Raw genomic sequence first — 20820 nt, 5'->3', positions numbered from 1 at the left:
AGCACGTCCGGATCCGCCTTAAGATTGACAAACTAGAATCGCCCTTAAGGTACTATAAATTTCGGCTAATAGGGCAAGTGTTTGTGGCTGATTTTTGCTTCAAAATCTTACCTTTGAATACTTGAATTCTCGATGTAAATATGTGACCCTGGGCACCTATTTATAGAGTTATGGAAAAGGACTTGGAATCCTATTAGGATACTAATTTATTTAATTAGAATCTTATTAAAACTCTTTTAAACAAATTCTATCTTTATTAGGATTAGGATTTAATCATAGAACAAATTCCATTTGCTTTAGGATTTGTATTGAAACACAAACGTTGCACGAGCACGAGCATCTCACAAACCCGCGCAGGCCTTGCGGCCCACACGAGCTGGCGCTGCTCGCAGCCCACGAGCATCAGCCTGCGCGGGCGCGCTAAGGCCATTGCTGGGCCTGGCCTTGCGCTGGGCCTGGCGTGGCTTGGCAGCGCGTGTTTGGGCGCTCGGCTTGCTGGGCGTAGGCCTGGCTTCGTGCTGGACCTTCGTCTAGCAAGTCTCGTCCGATGCTAATTCGTACGACGCGCTTCCGATTAAATTCCCGATTCCGGAATTCATTTCCGATACGAACAATATTTAATATTTCCGATTCCGGAATTAATTTCCGTTTCAAACAAATATTTAATATTTCCGTTTCCGGAATTATTTTCCGATTTCGATAATATTTCCGATTCTGACAATATTTCCGTTTCCGGCAATATTTCCGATTCCGGCAATATTTCCATTTCAAATATTATTTTCCGATACGTACCATGTTTCCGTTTCCGGCAACATCTACGACTTGGATAATATTTATATTTCCGATACGATCCATATTTCCGATAATATTTTCCGATACGTACCATGTTTCCGTTTCCGGCAATATCATCGTTTCCGGAGTATTCATTTCTTGCCTTTGACGATCTCAGCTCCCACTGAAACCAAGATTCGTCGATTCCGAATATCCATTGATGGAGTATTTAATTCCATTTAAATACTTGATCTGTTTACGTACTATTTGTGTGACCCTACGGGTTCAATCAAGAGTAAGCTGTGGATTAATATCATTAATTCCACTTGAACTGAAGCGGCCTCTAGCTAGGCATTCAGCTCACTTGATCTCACTGAATTATTAACTTGTTAATTAATACTGAACCGCATTTATTAGACTTAACATTAAATGCATACTTGGACCAAGGGCATTATTTCCTTCAGTTATAACCCGAATCCCTCATTATTATGTTTTTCCCACATTTTTAATTATGTACTTCAGTTTAACCTAAATCAAAAGAGAAACCCTAATCACTTTTAAGCATCCGTTCAAACTGTTCTTCCCTAAAAGATAAAATATCTTGAGTGACGTCTAAGCTACGAATCTCAAGACGGATTTGAACTTGTCGGTGAACCAAGTAGAGGAATGAAATTTGGAGCTCTTGTTCGTGTTCGTGATTCGTTGAACTAGGAAAAACACGCTACAAATGTAAGTCTGCTTGATATGTACTTTATACATGGTTACTGGCTTTAGGGATTATTCCGCTGCGTTAATAATTTTTTAACTGTATTCCCCTAAAGATCTTTCACGATCAATCTGCTCCAGTCAATCTTGACTGCTCACCGGAGAAGGAAAATTCCAAAATGATCGTCGCAGGGCCACCATAAGAAAAAGACATGGCCGCAAACACATATAGCAAACAAACAGACACGTCAGCAAAAAGTTGAGTAATCACAAAAACATACTAATATAGAACAATAAAGTCTCATGTAAACAATGTAGTATGAAACTACATTTCAAGTACGATCCCAAAGGTAAAACTAACTCCATACTCTATGGAAACTATAAATCTTATCTTCCTCAAATATATTGATATGATCATTTCCTCTACTAAAATTATTGAAACCAATATATATGTGTCTTGCTCGTTGTTCTTTACCTAGCCTTGGACATGGGAAATTCGAATAAATAAACCAACAAGTATAAAACTTGAAACTCTCAATAGCTACTAAGAAAGACTCTCTGAGTCAAGGCCGCTTTTGGTCCAAATCCACTTTGGGGATATTAAGAAAATAATAATGATTGTATCTTGTTCCTCTACTAATGGTTATCATCTCCTTACCAACATGCCATGGACTATGGTCTTTAACGTCGAGCCTCAAATCAAAAATATAATAATTCTCAACTTTTTCTCATAAATAATATGATCGATCAATACCTATTTAGGTTAATAATCTACCTTTCTCAACAACGGAACAAAATCCCAAAATAGATGCATACACCATAGCTCGGTCAAAAAATAACCGAATCCCATCCGTTTTAACTAAAAACAATTAATCACATAGTTACCGATCTTAATCCCAAATAGTTTAACCATAAATCAATGTCTGGCATTAGCCAAAACTACACGCATGAATATCTTATTTCCGAAAACCATAGACATTAACTGCCCATTCAATGATGCGAAAGTAATTGAACTAATAACTAATGAATTATATAATTACATCAACTATTTACTACTCACGAAAGTAATCCATACAAATCTTAAATCAATATATATCATCAAAAATATATATCACACCATATCAAGCACGTTATTAATAGTCACTAATAAAATACATGCACAACGTATATTTTTCATACAACTCCAATATAACGGGTGCGCGTAATTACCTTCCCATATGATAGTTCGTTCCGAATATTAAACACAAGGACGTAAATACGGCTTCACGCTCACACACATACACAATATATGTGATTGTCGAGATTAGAACGAAAGCTATACGTTGTTGCTTCTTTGTTGATGTTTAATTACTTGGTTGAGATATCAATGGAGATCACGATATTTGGTATGATTAATTATCATATGATGATGCAGGATGCAAAATTTAATCCCTCTTCAAAACATAGATTGAAGATATGACATGAGCCGAAGAATAAGAAAACGAAGCGGCTGCACATATTATTATTTTTTTGCTTTAAAATTAATATTAGGGTTAACGGAATATATAGTATTTATAATAAGAGTCCTACTAAATTTAAAATAAGTTACTTGACAAAAATAGACATTCACTATTTAGTTTAAAAAAACTCACTTAATAAATAAACACTACGTATAACCTTATTCTAGCTATAAAATATATTTTATAAAATCATATAAATATTGGGGTTTTACAACCTATCCCCTTAAAAGAAGTTTCATCCCGAAACTTAAAGTTATAAAATACAGGGTATGACACTGCGTTCAAGTTTGTTTTAGTTGTGGTAGTATTTCTCTTATTTTTGTTTCTTTTAATTTTTTACTTTTATGTTATGAGTACATTTGAGGAGCTTAGGGTGGATTTATGCTTCTCGCATTTTGGGGAAAATGATGTATGTTCTAACAATTTGGAACAAATAGTTAGTCGATCAGTTGAAAAACCCTATTGGTATTCTTAATTTTGTAAGAAGTTTGAAGGGTGAGGGCAATAATTTCTACAAAAAGAATGCTACTGGTTTGGCTATTTCAAAATACTCTTTTGCTATCAAGATCTTGTCATTTGTATTGGTGAACAATTATGAGGATAAGTCGGTTTTTTTGGGTCTTACTGTGTCCCTTAATATGAACTTGGGTGCTTGTTTTATCAAGGAGAAAGACTTTAATAAAGTGGGTTAGTTGTGCATAACGGTGTTGTAATATAATCATGTTAATGTGAAAGCCTTCTTTAGGAGGGCGGTGGCAGCTATGGAGCATAAAAACACAATTTAGCTTTCAGGGATCTTGCACATGCACTTAAGATTGACCCTCAAAACCGAGAATTTCAGCTGAAGTTTAAGAAGGTGACTGCTTTATTGGGTTGGTCTCCAGATTTTGTGGAATATGCACATGAAGTAAATCAAGAGGAGGAGTTGTCTAAGGGCATTGTCCAAAATGAGAAGGAGGAAAAAAGAAAGGAAGGAAAGAAGGGGACAAAAAAGGGAGGGTGTACTCACATGTGTTCTGGTGTTAAAAATGATACCAATATGAAAAAGAATGTTGTAGGAAAATATTTGGATGTGGAGGGTAAAGTCAACCCTACCAACCAAGATCACAGGCCCAACGTTATTGACAACAATTCAGTTCTGAAGTCAACTTCAGAAACAAAAAAACCCAAATCTTGCAGGGATTGTGTTTCGATTTTCAAATCGAAAACGAATGGATTCCTATTTGCATCTCAGTCCATCAATGTATGGAGGGATTTCCAAGGGAAAAACATTATTTTTCTATTGTTCTTTTCAAAATAAGATGATTAGCATTCGAGTCCTCGATCCATCAAGGAAGATGGATTGTAATGAAACTCATAAAGGTAATACACCAATGGAGATTAGTCACTCCCCTGTTGAAGGACATGATAGGTGTGAAACAACTCCAATGTTGGCGCAAGATGATCCAGCTACAAGTGTGGCAATTCAAGCGTCAACGCGTAAAGCTACATCATCTTCGATCCTTCAAAATGCAGAACTTCCGTCCCTGTTGAAGGGTCTTGTTCGTCCAGCATGTCCCTCCTCTTAAAATATCTCGATGACTTCTCTTCTCACTTTTGCCAAGGTTAAGAAGAAAGAATGGAATTTTGAAAGGTAGAATACCCTCCATTCTTACTAAATATTTGTTTTGCAGGGTAAGTATCGGTTCCAAAAGAAGTTCGTCCTGCCTCATTGAAGACTCTTGGTATCCTGTTAAAAAATATCTTTGGCCCCACCCTCTGTGTTTCAATTTGATAGTTCAGTAGGAACACTTGACAAGAGGGGGGGTGAATTGTTTCTTGGGAACTTGGGTAAGTTTCTTGCGGAATTTAAACAATAAAGAGACTAAGAACAATGAGCGAAAAAAGATATAAAACTGAGGAACCTTCTTGATCCTAATCAAGAAGAACCTCACAACTCTTTTCTATTAATGCAATAACTCTATTACAAATACACTCTATAACTCGAGTTCCTCTCAACACGAGTTCCCCACAGCACTCCCCGTCTATTACTGTGCTCCTCTTTCTCTCTCTGACTTAACTCTAAGTCGCTCTTCTTCTCTTTGACTTAACTCTAAGTCGCTCTTTTTCTGTTTGACTTAACTCTAAGTCGCTCTTTTTCTCTTTGACTTAACTCTAAGTCACTCAAGGGTCACTCAAAACTTAAACCCAAAATACAATATGATAGATAAACTCTAGTACTTAATAAATCTTATAGCAATAAGGAACTCAAGGAACACTCTATTTTGCAAACTGATTCTTTTAAAACGTTTAAGCCCTTTAAGATATATTTTGTAGAAATCAGTTGTGATTTGAAAAGCAAAAACTCTTTTCCTTTTATAGAGGAGTTTTACCTAAGGTTGGATACCCATGTTCTCCTCAACTACCCACTAATTGTTACTGCTCAGTAACATGGGCATAGTTGGAGAGAAACAGGGAGACCAAATCAAAACACTACTTGCACGTTTAAACAGAAATACGTGGGAGATTTTTAAGGATCATGGGAAATCTTTTGCTTGAGAAACAAGGAGAATGAAAACAGAATCCTATGTTTACATTTATTAATTAAATTCATTTTATTTATTAACAAAGATTTTCCAACTTAAAATTCTTTTATAATTACAGTTAATATATTTCAATTTAAAACGTACCAAAATACTTATGTTCCTTTCGTTCCAAACTACGTATAAACAATATTAAATACTTACATAAATCCTATACATAATCTCATATGTTGTAGTCTTCATGTTGCACCTTTAGAAGCTTCACTCGAAGACTTCCCAATTTGTTCCTTCTCTGGAACATCGAGGATCCACATAATATATGAGGATCTCGTCTTAGGAACTCGCCTAAGGATACAACTGAAGGAAATAATGCCCTTGGTCCAAGTATGCATATAATATTAAGTCTAATAAATGCGGTTCAGTATTAATTAACAAGTTAATAATTCAGTGAGATCAAGTGAGCTGAATGCCTAGCTAGAGGCCGCTTCAGTTCAAGTGGAATTAATTATATTAATCCACAGCTTACTCTTGACTGAACCCGTAGGGTCACACAAATAGTACGTAAACGGATCAAGTATTTAATGGAATTAAATACTCCATCTATGGATATTCGGAATCGACGGATCTTGGTTTTAGTGGGAGCTGAGATCATCACAAGCAAGAAATGAATACTCCGGAAACGATGATATTGCCGGAAACGAAAATATGGATCGTATCGGAAATATAAATATTATCCAAGTCGTAGATGTTGCCGGAAACGGAAACATGGTACGTATCGGAAAATATTAATGGAAATAGAAATATTGCCGGAATCGGAAATATTGCCGGAAACGGAAATATTGTCAGAATCGGAAATATTATCGGAATCGGAAAATAATTCCGGAAACGGAAATATTAAATATTTGTTCGAAACGGAAATTAATTCTGGAATCGGAAATATTAAATATTGTTCGTATCGGAAATGAATTCCAGAAACGGGAATTTAATCGGAAAGCGTATCGTACGAATTAGCATCGGACGAGGCTTGCTAGACGAAGGCCCAGCACGAGGCCAGGCCAACGCCCAGCAAGCCGAACGCCAAGTGCTCGACCAGGCCTAGCGCAAGGCCAGGCCCAGCCAACCAATGGCGGGCGCGCACGAAGCCCATGGGCTGCGAGGCCGCATGCGTTGTGCGCTCGGCGTGGGCCGCAAGGCCTGCGTGCGGGCGTGCATGTGTGTGCGTGTGCTCGTGTTCGTAACGAATCCTAATCCTATCGGAATTCATGCATTGATTAAATCCTAATCCTAAAAGATTAAATTTATTATTTAGAGCTCTAATAGGATTCTAATTAATAAATCCATATTCTAGTAGGATTATAATTCCTTTCCATAAACTCTATAAATAGGTGCCTAGGGTCACATATTTACATCGAGATTTTTGAAGTATTCAAAAGGTAAGATTTTCAAGCAAAAATCAGCCAAACACTTGCAACCCAAATAGCCGAAAATCCTAGTAACCTTAAGGGAGATTCTAATTGGTCAAGCTTAAGGCGGATCCGGACGTGCTGTGGACTATCTACGGAGGGACGACACTTGGAGTCCTAAAGACTTGTTCTTGTTCGGTTCGGGCGCAGCTAGGGAGGGCACGCTACAAAGTGTGTGCATCTGAATTATGCTAAATGATTATGTGTAAATAATATGTTTCCTGGCTTTATGGTTTTTCCGCATGATTTATGTTTATTCATATGTATCATAACCTAAAAGTGGTATCACGAGCCTCTTATTATTTTCATAATCTAAATTGCATGAACATGGTTAAATTTTACAAATTTGCAAAGAAATAAAGGGGTGATTAATTTTCGTAATTAATTGCAAATAGCGTTTATTTACACATATGTGCGCAGGTTTTCGGCAGTTTCTTCGTTACTCGTCCAAATCGGGTGATTTTTGTGTCCATTTCGCATGTAAAAGGCATTCTAAAATTTTAACAAAAATAGTAATTTTCGGCCGAACCCAGAATTCCCAAATTCGAAGCCTAACTATGACTTTTCGGAGGTTTTAGTTTTTCGAACGCAAAAGTTTGTAAATTTAAGATGTTAAATTAAGTATTTGCGATTCTTGTTGATAAATCTTGAGTTTTTTTTTATTGACCTACAGTATATGTTTAAAAATTATGAATGCCTAGACTTGTTAATTATACAACCTAATTTGTAATTATGATTAATTTGTTGAAATTCGAATATTTTAGAATTGATTTGTTTTTCATAATTAATTAATAATTTAATTAGGTATCCATGATTAAAATCCACCATAAAAATTGTTAATTTATGTTAAATTTTTAATTTTTATGACCTAGATTTGAATCCATGTTAATCGGAAATTAATTGATTAATAAATTTTCGATTTTTCGCTTTAAAATTATGAAATTAATATGATTTATTAATTTGTCATTAATTTTGGAAATAAAAGTTTTAATTTTTATGCAATTCGCTCATAAAACTTGCACGCACAAAGCAATGGACACTACGTGTTACCCTTAAGGGGTGTTGTATAGTGCGAGCATGCGACGACGAGCAAGGGAGCTCGTCGCCCATGCGGTACGATGCAACGAGCAAGAGCCATGGCACACGAGCACAAGGAAGCACGCTGCCCTGTGTCGAGTGCTGTGCGCATATGGGCGAGTGGGCAAGGGCGAAGGGCCAAGGCGCAAGCCATCGGGCAGACGCGTGTGGGCAGCAAGCGTGCTGCGCCACAGCGCGCGCTGCCACGCCCAGCAAGTAAGCAGACGCGAGGCAAGCAGGCGCGACGAGCGAGCGGGCGCGCGCAGCGTGGCCTGCACTGCTGCGTTGCGTATGGCCTGCTTGCGAATTGCTACACGAACACTCGACGGGGCTTGGGCGCAAGCCCAAGTGCTCGTCGTGTTATGATTGTCGCGTTTTAAATTTTAATTTGAGATTTTCAGTTCGAGTAATTTTAATTAATTTTAAAATTAATAATTTAAATTGTTTTCTCGGGATTTAATTTTGATTATTATAATTATTATAAATTTTAATTTATACTAATTATTTTACTAAAATTAAACCTTGAATTAATTTAAATTCGTTATATTCAACTGAAATAAATTAAATAAGTGGATTCAATTATAAATTTATATGAGCTTTAAATTTTAATTAAATTTGTATGTTTCCGGTTAGACTAGAAATACATTTTTATGTTTGAAATTAGTAAAGCATATGAATTTATTGGTTTAAGTGGGAGCAATTTTAGTCATAAACTCTTGATTAGGTCTACAAATCCTTTAAGGTTAAACAACTTGATTAGATTTAATAAGGACTGAATAATTGGTAGATTATTGGTGCCCTTAATTAATTGCTACAAATATTTATGTGATGCATACAATGTGTTTTAACTAACCAATTATGTGGGTCATTCATGATAATGAATGGATGAATGGTATATATTGTATATGTACTGTTTTGCAGGTTATGAAGTGACTAGTATGGCCCAAATAGGATAGAAAATATGGTATGCGTACCATTAATTTGAATGTAATTGGTCTAAAGCACCAAATTTGTTTTTCAATTCAAATATGGCCTGCGTACCATAAAATAGTTGTAATTAGTTTAATTATAACTTATCCTATTTGAAGAAAATGGCGCCCCCCACGGTGAAATTCAAGACGGAGTTTCCAGTCCATTTTCAAGACGGACTTTGAAGTTGAAGCTTCAAGATGAAGTCGGGCCATACTAGATCACATATCTTATGCATGCTTTAAGTTATTTATTGCTTTTAAATATGTCTTAAATATGCATGAGATCGAAGCTTGATTATGTTGCATGATTAAGGATTTTTGTTCACTTAAAATCTAACCAACATAGTAAGAGCCTTAAGTTCCAAACTTAAAAATTGAGTTAAAAGGTGCCATGCCAAAATAACACTTACTTGGATATCCTTTACATCGATCTTAGTAATAGTTTTCCGCCATAGCGAGGTGTTACTTATCGATACTAAAGGGGTAAGGTACACAAATAATTGTGAGTACATGTTAGTTTTGGTGAAACTCAACGATATAAGTAAGGAGTCCTTTTATGTCGTGGCAAAATCGATAGGTTTACCTAATAAGTTCTTAGACGTACCTATCAACCAAGAGTAGTTTTAGACTATTAGCAAAAGGCTTTTGCTTACCTAAAAGATTTTAGAATTGAGTCTAAATACATAATGTGCTTAATTCTTCAATGGGTTTTAGGGTCTTGGAATCATTTTATTCACACCTGCCGGAACAATAAATTCGAATAAAATGCTAATGACTTGTTTAAATTGCATGAATGCTTTAATTTTCAAGTTATTACTCATGATAAATGTTTAGACTTTGCATGCTTCAATGTATGTTTTAATTATTGTTTATAATTAAAAATCTTGCACTGCAGTAAACCCTTTTAGAAAGGTAACAGTAAATTTCCTCGATTGGTAGTGAATCCAAGAACGATTCACGAAAATGAGAGAAAGTGAGCAATTTAAAATGTACGTTTCTTATATCGACTTTTATGGTTGTTTTCGAATATCAAAATCGAATGGCAAACCAATTGGTGCTTGTGAATTCAAAATACACTGTAGTTTTGAGATCATAAAGTGTTGAGTTTAAAACGCTCAGCTTTACCAATGGTTAACAACCCAATGTCTTTGTCCATTTAATTCTCGAATGAGTCTAGTCCCTAGACATTCGAATAGATCGATGCTTAGAGAACTTTAGAAGCTTCTGGTAAGATCATCTAGTTGAAACTTAATATTCAACATAAATGGTAAGAACTTTGTTGGAGTGATATTGGACATGTCTAAACAAAGTATAAAAGTCAACACTAGAGAATTCAATTCTTAAGGCTATAAGAAAGGGTACAAGAAATAGGAAAACAAAGGAACAGATGAAAGGAATTTACAATTCTGTTTCTACCTGTAAGTTTATGTTTAAAGAAAAGTGACCTAGCAATCAAACTTCCTTGGTATCATATACCGCTTGAGGTTCTTACTTCGGTAATGACTCAAACAATGAAAGCTAGGATACACTAATGGCCTACAAGTGGGAAATTAAGCATGGAAATGCTACATTAGTTGTAGGGTCATCTGGTTTGTTTTAAGTCCTTTCAAAGGCTGGAACTTAATGGATATTTTGTTCCACAATCAGCATACCTAAATTTCTGTTTTCAAACACAGAAAGACTCACATTCAGAAGAACAAAAACAATGTTTGTTTGTTTATTTGAATGAAATGGTCATTTACAGGTTGAGTCAATATGCTTGAATAAAACAAACGACTCTTTAACAATAAAAACTTTACTAGGTTCAAATCAAACCCTTGATTTGAGTTCCACTAATCTTTGGCATTGTTGCTTAGACCATATCAACAAGTTAACATTCATAAGCTCTATTTTGATGAACTTTTGAAAGTTGATTGATTTCTAGATCAATTCAAGACAAGCTAGTCTTACTTGTTGAAAGTAACAAAAGATATGAACTATTGTTAGAACGCCTAGACGATAGAGTTCAAAGCTAAAGAAAGGTTTTATGACTTTATTATTTCACACTGATTTGAGTGAATATAGGTTTATTTACTCAATGTGATATAAATTTGAATCTGTTTGGCTAGTTCAAAGATTCAGAAGTATAAATCCCACTTGGCAAGAAATCATAAAGATCCAGGTTAGATCATGTTGATGATTACTTATACCAAGAATGATCATCAATGATTGTGTGTTGTAATTTCACGATCTAGCTCCATAAGATATGGTATATCTAAGTTGGAATGATCGAAGTCGATTAGTACTTGATTCGATCAATGATGGATCATAAAGACTTTTCCTATAATTTCTAAACAAAATGCTCAACTACCACCAAACTAAACCAAATTCGTCAAAGCTATTGAAAAGTAATTTCAGAATATCTTTTCATAATATATATCTAGAGAGTTGCTAAACTCAGTGGGAGCTTAACGTTTGTTATTCAACAAACTAAGGCCCAAGTATAGATATATGTTTCATTGTGATTTATTCAAATGAGACACAAAGGTATTGTTTCTACCACAAATCTTGAGAACATGATGTTTGTTTGCTCGAAATAATGTCCTTTTGGAGATTCGTTTCCAAAATGACAAGTGGGAGAAAATAGACCTCGAAAGTCTTCGAGGCGAACAACAAACATAAACGGACATTCCGAAGGCTTTTCGAAGTGCTTCAGAAAATCCGAACTTATTCTTTAAGGACTTTAGAAGTGGCTTTAAAGAATAGACATCTCTTAGAAGACTTTACAAGTGCTTCAAGGAGAAAAGAATATTCAAAGGACTTTCAAGTGGCTGTTGATATTCTATTGTTTGATGTTCTATACCAAGTAGGCATAGAGTTCAAGTCACTGAAACTATGAGATTCTTCTATTAGATAGTGAAGAAACATAGAATTCGGGTCAATGAAGCTATGAGATTCTTCTATTAGATAGTGAAGAAACCTTGTAAGAAAGCTATGATGAAACCCAGATTCCCCAAAATGGTTAGAGGCCATATATAGACTTAAATGTTTTAAATGGTTAGAGGCCATAAAACAAACTTAATGTTTTGATGACAAAATTGAAATTTTGTTGATTTGCAAGAATAGTTTCACACCTATTGGTTGCAAGTTTGTTTTAAGGATAAAAACCATCAAACATGAAATTGTGTTCACACACAAAGCTAGATTAGTTGCTAAAGGTTACAAGCAAATTCACGGTGTGGATTGTGTTGAAACCTCATGCAAAATCATAATGCTTAAGTCTATAATTCAAGCAATAATTGCATATTGGTACATATGGCAATTGGAAGACAAAACGTATTCCTCAATCAAATATTGGAAGAAAACTATGTACATGGCATGTCATAGGATTTGTGGATCCAAATAATGCTTGAAATGAATGCTAGCTTATGAAATCTAAGTACATATTTAAGCAAGCAATTGGGAATTGGAATTGTATTTTAGTGAAGCTAATAAGTATTTTAGTTTCATAAAATGTACATGATTCTTATAGATATATAAGAAGTTTAGTGGGAGTACATAAAACTTAATTGGTCCTATGTGTATCACACACATATCTCTCTATTGTGAAAAAACATTCAAATGCTAATGACTTAGATTTGAAATTATTTATCAATGATGGACCAAGGCGAAACTTAGTACATACTGGGTATTAAGATCTATTAACAAAGATCTTATGATATTGTTTTGGATTAAGTAATGGCATTTACTAAATCAAACACGAAAGACTCCATTGGAGATATTCGACCCATGTGAATAAATCTAAGTAAAGAATGTTTGAACTATGTATAAGCATTTACTAAGTTAAACATCAAAGGATCTGCATAGATTCTTAACCTATATTATATGTCAAAGAATTTAGCTGGATTCAGTATCTACTAAAATTGAATGAGCTAGAATTACATGAATAGAATTCAATTGAGAATAATTCTGCAAAAGAATTTATCATGTATGATATAATATGAGGATCGCAAAATAATGTTAGGTTATGATACATATGACAATTCATAAATCATGCGGAAAAACCATAAAGCCAGGAAGGCATATTATTTACACATAATCATTTAGCATAGTTTAGATGCATACTCTTTGTTGCGTGCCTTCCCTAGCTGCGCCCGAACCGAACAAGAACAAGTCTTTAGGACTCCAAGTGTCGTCCCTCCGTAGATAGTCCACAGCACGTCCGGATCCGCCTTAAGCTTGACCAACTAGGATCGCCCTTAAGGTACTTAGAATTTTTGGCACTTATAGGCAATTGTGTGACTGAATTTTTGCTCTCAAAAATCACTTTGAATACTTGAATACTCGATATAAATTGTGAGCATTGATCACCTATTTATAGGGCATGGGTATCGGATATTAGAATCCTACTAGGAAACGATTTAGTGAATCTGAAATAATCTAAAATTCAATCACTTAATTTATCTAGTAGACTTAGGAATCAATCTTATACGAATCCTAACCGATCAAGGTTTCGTACGCAAGCACAAAAACACACGCAGGCGCAGCAGCCCACGAGGGGCGCCTTGCGTGCGCGCGCGCTGAGCCCAAGCCCAGCAAGTGCTCGCAGCCCACGAGGGGCGCGCGCCTGCTGGCCTTGCTCTCGCGTTTGGGCTTTGCTTGCTTTGGTCGCTCACGGGCTTTGCTAGGCGTTGGGCCTAGCTTCGTGCTAGGCCTTGCGTCTAGCAAGCTCGTCCGATGTTTATTCGTACGATACGCTTCCGATTAAATTCCCGGTTCCGGAATTCATTTCCGATACGAACAATATTTAATATTTCCGATTCCAGAATCAATTTCCGTTTCGAACAAATATTTAATATTTCCGTTTCCGGAATTATTTTTCGATTCCGATAATATTTCCGATTCTGACAATATTTCCATTTCCGGCAATATTTCCGATTCCGGCAATATTTCCATTTCCGATAATATTTTCCGATACGTACCATGTTTCCGTTTCCGGCAACATCTACGACTTGGATAATATTTATATTTCCGATACGATCCATATTTCCGTTTCCGGCAATATCATCGTTTCTGGAGTATTCATTTCTTGCCTGTGACGATCTCAGCTCCCACTGAAACCAAGATCCGTCGATTCCAAATATCCATAGATGGAGTATTTAATGCCATTAAATACTTGATCCGTTTACGTACTATTTGTGTGACCCTACGGGTTCAGTCAAGAGTAAGCTGTGGATTAATATAATTAATTCCACTTGAACTGAAGCGGCCTCTAGTCAGGCATTCAGCTCACTTGATCTCACTGAATTATTAACTTGTTAATTAATACTGAACCGCACTTATTAGACTTAACATTGAATGCATACTTGGACCAAGGGCATTATTTCCTTCAGTCTCCCACTTGTCCTTAGGGACAAGTGTGCATTTCCTAATTCCTTTGTCGCTTGATGCTTGCTCTTGAACATAAGGTAAGAGTTGTCATCCTTATTATGTCCAGAGGTGTTCCTCGGTTTCAGAGTTCAACTGATCAAATAAACAGATAATCATAGCCTATGATTCATCCGAGCACGGCCATGCATTTCACAGTTTCTAGCTCTCCGAGTGGCCTTGTACAACTTTTAAGCATCTCATCCCGATTTATGGAAGGACAATCCCAATCTTGCGATCTTGAGATTAGACTTCGTTTGATAGGTGATTACCTGAGCGTTGCCTTTATAGCCTCCTCTTACGGTGCGACGGTTGGTCAACGTCAAAGCAACCAGTTCTCAAACAAGTAATCTCAAATCACTCAGGTATTGAGGATTTAGTGTCTAATAATTTTAATGAAATTTACTTATGACAGATTTTCATCTCTTACAGTAAAGTTTCATAGGTCTTGTCCGATACCAGTCTTCCCAAAGTAAGTATCTATGCAAATGATTATGACATTGTCATGTCCACATAGTTCAAGAAACAGAACTACTAGTCATCTTACATTCTAATCGTCTAACGTTTTCTATGCGTCCAATTTTATAGAAAACTCCGACTAGGGACCATTTTCAACCTTTGACATTCAAGTTCACTTGATAGAAATTTCTTAGTCACAGGACTGGTCCTGACAGTCTATCTTGAATATATCGTCAAATTGAAGGGACTCATCATTTAATACTAAACCAAGATTAAATGGAATATGAAAATAAATTTCATATATGATAAATGTTCAACCCCATTGTTTTACAACCATGGGCCTCAAACCCATCTTTAAAACAGTTCATGGAATTCAAAGCTATGCTTGATTTCCAGTGCCACAATGTGAGTGTTGTTTCTCACTTGTTGCATAGGTTTAGTTATCATGCTTTTCCAATCTTAACATCCTTTTCATCGAATGTTTTTCGAGATATGATGATAAGATCTTTTGAGTTTGTTTATTATGTGATCTAGTCTTTCTTACTTCGATAGTGGTTCTACGCATTTTGCAATGAAGAACCATCAAGTCAGCAGACATAGGATCTCACCCAAGTTCATTAAAGAACTCTTTAACATAAACAACCCTGTTTTATTGCTTCTTAGGCAATAAGTACTTTTACTTCAACTTTATAGGTTGCTAGTGATGCTTTGTTTGGAATTACTTATCCAAGCAGTTCACAGATATGTGGAAGACTTTCCATCTGTATCTTTGGAACATAGAAATTAATATTTTAATTTCCCACGCAACAACTCATGGTCTCCAATCCATGTTGCCATTTCAAAACACAATGCTCTATAGCTCGTCCTTGTCAATGGTTAACTTCAAAGGGATCTTTCTTAATCCTTTGCCAGTGTTTATGCGTGTAGCATCAATATTTAGCATATCTTTATTTCCTTGAATCAAGAACAAATCCTATGTACCTTTTCAAGTACCATAAGTTTTTCTTGATCTCAATCTAGTTGATCTTTACTTAGATCAATAGAGATTGGTATATGTTCGTCATGCCTAAAGTCATACGATACGTTTTTGGCGATCCTCATATTATATTATATACATGATAAATTCTTTTGCAGAATAATTCCCAATTGAATTCTATTCATGTAACTTTAGCTCATTCAGTTTCAGTAGATACTGAATCCAACTAAATTCTTTGAGATATAATATAGGTGAAGAATCTCATTAGATTCTTTGATGTTTAACTTAGTAAATGCTTATACATAGTTCAAACATCTTTTACTTAGATTTATTCACATGGGTCGAATATCTCCAATGGAGTCTTTCGTGTTTGATTTAGTAAATGCTATTACTTAATCTAAAACAATATTATAAGATCTTTGCAAATAGATCTTAATACCTAGTATGTACTAAGTTTCGCCATGGTCCATCATTGAAAAATAATTTTCAAATCTAAGTCATTAGCATTTGAATGTTATTTCACAATAGAGAGATATGTGTGATACACATAGGACCAAATAAGTTTTACGTACTCCCACTAAATTTCTTATATATCTATAAGAATCATGTATATTTTATGAAACTAAAATGCTTATTAGCTTCACTAAAATACAGTTCCAATTCCCAATTGCTTGCTTAAATCTGTACTTAGATTTCATAAGTTAGCATTCCATTTCAAGCATTTATTTGGATCCACAAATCCTATGACATGCCATGTACATAGTTTTCTTCCAACATTTGATTGAGGAATACGTTTTGTCATCCAATTGTCATATGTACCAATATGCAATCATTGCTTGAGTTATAGACTTGAGCATTACGATTATGCATGAGGTTTCAACACAATCCATGCCATGAATTTGCTTGTAACCTTTAGCAACTAATCTAGCTTTGTGTGTGAACACAATTCCATGTTTGATGGTTTTTATCCTTAAAACAAACTTGCAACCAATAGGTGTGAAACTATTCTTGCAAATCAACAAAATTTCAATTTTGTCATCAAAATATTGAGTATGTTTTATGGCCTTTAACCATTTAAAACATTTGAGTCTATATATGGCCTCTAACCATTTTAGGGAATCTGGGTTTCGTCATAGCTTTCTTACAGGTCACAAACTCATTAATAGTTTGACTGCAAGTTGTAGGTTTCTTTACTATCTAGTAGAAGAATTGCATAGCTTCAGTGACCTGAACTCCATGTTTCTTCACTATCTAATAGAAGAATCTCATAGTTTCAGTGACTTAAACTCTATGCCTACTTGGGTATAGAACATCAAACAATAGAATATCAATAGCCACTTGAAAGTCCTTTGAATATTTTGTTCTCCTTGAAGCACTTGTAAAGTCTTCTAAGAGATGTCTATTCTTTAAAGCCACTTCTAAAGTCCTTAAAGAATACATGTTCAGATTTTCTAAAGAACTTCGAAAAGCCTCCTGAATGTCCGTTTATGTTTGTTGGTCGCCTCGAAGACTTTCGGGGTCTATTTTTTCCCACTTGTCATTTTGGAAACGAATCTCCAAAAGGACATTATTTCGAGCAAACAAACATTATGTTCTCAAAAATTCGTGGTAGAAACAATACCCTTGTGTCTCATTTGAATAAATCACAATGAAACATATATCTAAACTTGGGCCTTAGTTTGTCGAATGAAAAACACTAAGCTCCCACTGAGTTTTGCAACTCTCTAGATATATTTTATGAAAAGTTATTCTGAAATTACTTTTCAATAGCTTTGACGAATTTGGTTTAGTTTGGTGGTAGTTGAGCATTTTGTTTTAGAAATTATAGGAAAAGTCTTTATGATTCATCATTAATCGAATCAAGTACTAATTGACTTCGATTATTCACACTAAGATATGCCATATCTTATGGACCTAGATTGTGAAATTACAACACACAATCATTGATGATCATATTTGGTCTCAAGTAATCATCAACATGATCTAACCTAGATCTTTATGATTTCTTGCCAAGTGGATTTTATACTTCTGAATCTTTGAACTAGCCAAACAGATTCAACTTATATCACATTTGAGTAAATAAACCTATATTCACTCAAATCCATAAAGTCATAAAATCTTTCTTTAGCTTTGAACTCTATTGTCTAGGCGTTCTAACAATAGTTCATATCTTTTGTTACTTTCAACAAGTAAGACTAGTTGTCTTAAAATGATCTAGAAATCAATCAACTTTCAAAAGTCCATCAAAATAGAGCTTTTGAATGTTAACTTGTTGATATGGTCTAAGCAACAATGCCAAAGATTAGTGGAACTCAAATCAAGGGGTTGATTTGAACCTAGTAAAGTTCTTATTGTTAAAGAGTTGTTTGTTTTAATCAAGCATATTGACTCAACCCGTAATTGACCATTTCATTCAAATAAACAAACAAACATTGTTTTTGTTTTTCTTGAATGTGAGTCTTTCTGTGTTTGAAAACAGAAATTTAGGTATGCTGATTATGGAACAAAATAGACATTAAGTTCCAGCCTTTGAAAGGACTTAAAACAAACTTAGATGACCCTACAATTAATGTAGCAATGCCATGCTTCATTTCCCAATTGTAGGCCATTGGTGTAGCCTAGCTTCCCTTGTTTGAGTTATTACCGAACTAAGAACCTCAAGCGGTATATGATACCAAGGAAGTTTGATTGCCAGGTCACTTTCTTTAAACATTAACTTTTAGGTAGAAACGGAATTGTAAGTTCCTTTCACTTGTTCCTTGTTTTCCTATTTCTTGTACCCTTTCTTATAGCCTTAAGAATGAATTCTCTAGTGTTGAATTTTATACTTTTTTTAGACATGTCCAATGTTACTCCAACAAAGTTCTTACCATTTTAATTTATGTTGAATATTTTATTTCAACTAGATGATCTTACCAGAGGCTTCTAAAGTTCTCTAAGCATCGATCTATTCGAATGTCTAGGGACTAGACTCATTCGAGAATTAAATGGACAAAGATATTAGGTTGTTAACCATTGGTAAAGCTGAGCGTTTAAACTCAATGCTTTGTGATCTCAAAACTACATTGTAATTTGAATTCACAAGCACCAATTGGTTTGCCATTCGATTTTGATATTCGAAAACAACCATAAAAGTCGCTAAAAGAAACGTACATTTTAAATTGCTCATTTTCTCTCATTTCTGTGAATCGTTCTTGGATTCACTACCAATCGAGGAAATTTACTGTTACCTTTCTAAAAGGATTTACTGCAGTGCAAGATATTTAATTATACACAATAATTAAAACATACATTGAAGCATGCAAAGTCTAAACATTTATCATGAGTAATAACTTGAAAATTAAAGCAATCATGCAATTTAAACAAGTCATTAGCATTTTATTCGAATTATGTGTTCCGGCAGGTGTGAATAAAATGATTCCAAGATCCTAAAATCATTGAAGAACTAAGCACAGTTTGTCGACTTAATCCTAAAACATCTTAGGTAAGCAAAATCCTTTTGCTAATAGTCTAGAAACTATTCTTGGTTGATAGGTACGTCTAAGAACTTATTAGGTAAACCTATCGATTTTGCCACGACATAAAAGGACTCCTTACTTATATCGTTGAGTTTCACCAAAACTAACATGTACTCACAATTATTTGTGTACCTTGCCCCTTTAGGACCAATAAGTAACACCTCGCTGAGCGAAAACTATTACTAGATTGATGTAAAGGATATCCAAGCAAGTGTATATTTTGGCATGGCACCTTTTAACTCAATTTTTAAGTTTGGAACTTAAGGCTCTTACTATGTTGGTTAGATTTTAAGTGAACTAAAATCCTTAATCATGCAACATAATCAAGCTTTTGATCTCATGCATTTTAAGACATATTTAAAAGCAATAAAGAACTTAAAACATGCATAAGATAAATGTGATCTAGTATGGCCCGACTTCATCTTGAAGCTTTAACTTCAAAGTCCGTCTTGAAAATCTCCGTGGGAGGCACCATTTTCTTCAAATAGAATAAGCTATAATTAAAACTAATTACAACTATTTGATGGTACGCAGACCATATTTGAATTGAAAAACAACTTTGGTACTTTAGACCAATTACATTCAAATTAATGGTACGCAGACCATATTTTCTATCCTATTTGGGCCATACTAGTCACTTCATAACATGCAAAACAGTACATATACAATATAATTCACCCATTCATTATCATGAATGGCCCACATAGCTGGTTAGTAAAACACATTATGCATCACATAAACATTTGCAGCAATTAATCAAGGGCACCAATAATCTACAAATTATTCAGTCCTTATTAGTTCTAATCAAGTTGTTTTAACCTTAAGGATTTGTAGACCTAATCAAGAGTTTATGACTAAAAGGGGCTCCCACTTAAACCAATAAATTCATATGCTTTACTAATTTTAAACATAAAAATGTATTTCTAGTCTAACCGGAAACATACAAATTTAATTAAAATTTAAAGCTCATATAAATTTATAATTGAATCCAAAAAGTTTAATTTAATTTCAGTCGTATTTAAATTAATTCATGATTTTAATTTTAGTAAAATAATTAGAATAAATAAAATTTATTATAATTACAATATTCAAAATTAAAATCCAAGACAATAATTTAAATTATCAATTTTAAAATTAATTAAAATTACGTAAACTGAAAATTTCAAATTAAAAATTTCAAAACGATCTAATCGCAACGCAACAATCCCACGCATCGCACGCCCATGGGCCACACGCACACAGCCATCGCTGGCCATGTGCGCGCAGCCCATGCGCTGCCTCGCATCGCTGCTGCTCACCATCGCAAGGCATCACGTGAGCTGGTGCTCGCTGCGCGCGCCAGCGCTCGACGCACGAGCATGCTGCCGCAGCCCATCGCTGGGCGCAGCGCTCGTCGCACGCACAACAAGCACTCGCACGCCATCGCTGGGCGCAGCGCTCGTCGCACGCACAA

The sequence above is a fragment of the Spinacia oleracea genome, chromosome 4 (assembly GCF_020520425.1).
Source record: "Spinacia oleracea cultivar Varoflay chromosome 4, BTI_SOV_V1, whole genome shotgun sequence".
In the NCBI taxonomy this organism is placed as follows: Eukaryota; Viridiplantae; Streptophyta; class Magnoliopsida; order Caryophyllales; family Amaranthaceae; genus Spinacia; species Spinacia oleracea.
The sequence above is the reverse complement of the archived record's forward strand: the minus strand, read 5'-3'. Positions refer to the sequence as shown.